The sequence below is a fragment of the Pteropus vampyrus genome, unplaced genomic scaffold (assembly GCF_000151845.1).
Source record: "Pteropus vampyrus isolate Shadow unplaced genomic scaffold, Pvam_2.0 Scaffold232, whole genome shotgun sequence".
Taxonomy (NCBI): domain Eukaryota; kingdom Metazoa; phylum Chordata; class Mammalia; order Chiroptera; family Pteropodidae; genus Pteropus; species Pteropus vampyrus.
In genome coordinates, this window is record NW_011889013.1 from 1,614,496 (window position 1) to 1,617,132 (window position 2,637).

At 43.7% G+C, this 2,637-nt stretch overlaps 1 protein-coding gene across 5 annotated transcripts in view; it reads left to right on the forward strand.

The window, feature by feature from the left end:
* The window catches only part of ASAP1 (ArfGAP with SH3 domain, ankyrin repeat and PH domain 1), a 300,508-nt gene that overhangs the window by 143,933 nt on the left and 153,938 nt on the right, over nucleotides 1–2,637 (forward strand). The window lies entirely within an intron of this gene.

Sequence of the window (2,637 nt, forward strand, 5' to 3'; positions counted from 1 at the left end):
TCTCTCCCTCACACACACACCCTCCTGAGTTCAGCTTCACATGCGGACAGTTAAAAATGCAGGCAGTTATACCGTTAATGGGTTGAGAGATCTAATAATTTTATAGCCCACGTCATCTGCCACCTTGCTCTTTGCCTCTCTTTAACTTTACGTATACGACATTTCGAAGGCTGTCACTGCCCGTGTTGCTTGCCTAGCAGTGGAGGGAATGGCACTTGGTAGCACGTTCAGACATGTGTTATTACTGGAGGGAGTCTCGTGTGATGGAGCGACAGTGTCCCTGGGCTCCTTAAACACAGAGCCCTTAAAAGTCCATTTCACTCGGCTTCTTTTTGCCAGTGGCCAAGTAACTAGAGTGTAAAAAGAGAAGTGTCACCCAGACTTAACTGTGATGGCTGTAGCTGTCCAGTGCGAATGTTATTAAATAACTTTTAAAAGTAAGCATGTGAACTTCACACCCTATTGGTTTATAGGTGAGTTGGTAAAAATTCAACATAAATTCCGAGACTTTTCCCGGGGATGGAGAGTGAGGAAGCAGATCACTAGTCTCACAGAAGTCGCTTTGCCTGTGCCCTCTGGAGTCGCTAACTCTCCGTGTGCGTGGGTGTCGATGCCCACGTGTTAGTTTCCCTTTGAGAAGACCTGTCCCTAAGCTCAACTGATACGTTATTTTCTTCCAGAAGCAGATCTTTTTTTCCTTCTCAAAAATAATTATATGATAAGCTGCAGGGGAAACATGGGTGTGCCTTCTAGAATGGGTAGGTGGCGAGTTGAAGACGCAGATGCTGGTTCTTCTCCAACGTTGTGTGTGATGCTTAGAGAGCTGCTTTACTTCTCTAAAGCCCAGGGTTTTTCATGAGAAGAAAAAAAGATGGCAGTAATGTGTGTAAAAAGTAAACGATGGCTATTATTAAGATTATTTTTTAAATGTCCTTGCCACAAAAGCAAATCATCGAAGGATTCAACCTCTTAAATCTGTGCTTATTTGCACATATTTGCAATACTTTCTCTCCCCTCACGCCCTCCTAGCAACCTAAATGTCCTGTGATCTCTTAACTCGGATTCGTGTCTGAAAATTGGTGACAGTCCCCCCCTTCAGATAAGAGTCTCTTCAGTTTCAAATACCACGGGAGTGCAGCGCTGGGCTGTGGTTACATCAGTTATCAAGACCTGGGCTGGTATCCCTTCTCTGCCGCACTGGGCAAGTTAAACTTTCTGAACCTCTGTTTCCTCATCTATAAAACGAATTTAATAATAGGACTTATTTCAGAGGGTTTTTTGTGAGAATTAGGTGATATGATCTATGTAAATCTCAACACCCTTTATGGTTCATACTAAGCATTCAAAATGTTAATTATCCTTCCTCTTCTCTCTAAAGTACAAATCTCAGATCTTTGAAATAACTCAAACTTTGTCTCTTCCCTGAAACTGTCACATAAAACATTAGTTTCTTAAGTGCAGGATCCCTGGAGTTATGTCAGAGGATTTGAGGTGCTCAGCAGGTGATCATTTTATATAGTTAGAAACACACGGTAATTTTTAGGGTATTTTCTATTAATGGCAAGTGATCCTGGTTTTCTTTATGGTAGCTTTTACAGTGTATTTATATTTTAGCAGGATGCGAATGGATGTAAAGAAAATTAAATAGAGATGCAGGTAGGAAATGGCTGTGACAGAATCCTGCCTTAGACTTGCGGTCTGGGAACTGGTTTTTATCCCAGCTTCCCGTTCGATTTGCGATTTGGCAGACGTTGGTGTGAAATGTGACTTTAGCACTTTCTGGCTCTGTGGCTTTGGGCAAGTTGGTTTATCTTTACCTCCCTCCCTACACACATTTATTGAAGGACTACCACATTTTCTTATCTGAAAAATGTAGATGCTACTTCAGAGGTTTTATCAAGATGAGATGCAAACAGATAAGATAGCGAAAGCAGACTCTCTTATCTGCTTGTACGTCTTCTATACCCAGCCTGTGTCTGGTGTAGTAAGCGCGAGGTAAACTGGAGTTCTTGGGTTGCAAGTGATAGAATCCCAACTTCAACTAGCTTGGAACCAAAGAAATTTATTGTCTTGTGGACTCAGTCTACAGGGAGGATAGCAGTGACATATACCTTGGGGACAGCTAGAAGCAAGGACTCAGATGCCCAGGGCCCTCTCTTGTCTCTAGTGCTTCCTGTCTCTTAACATCATCCGTCTGGTCAGGTCCTTTTTGCACAGCCGGAAACAGAACCGCTGGCGGTCCCCGGGCTCACCTCACCAAAAAGGGACTGCATGTTGTGATCTCTGTTCCCAAGCCCAGAAATCCTAGGAAGGACCCTGAGCCCAGCACGGGTCAGGTGCCCACTTAGCCAGCCATTGGTGTCCAGAGAATAGGAGCCAAAGGAAAGGGCAACGCCCAGTGGAACCACACGTTTCCAGCGGGGGGAGAGACCGTTTTGCAGAAGGGGAATGAGAGATGCCCACTGCTGTTGCCTTTATCCCTTTCGACTCCCTTCGTGATCTTCGGCGAGGGAAGTACTTACCCTCTTTGGGCTTCAGATTTCTCATCTGAAGTTTTGAGGTTTAGATGATGTAATGGTGGTAATGTACATATACTGTTTTTAAATTTATATATACAAGTTTATTACTGCTGTTACC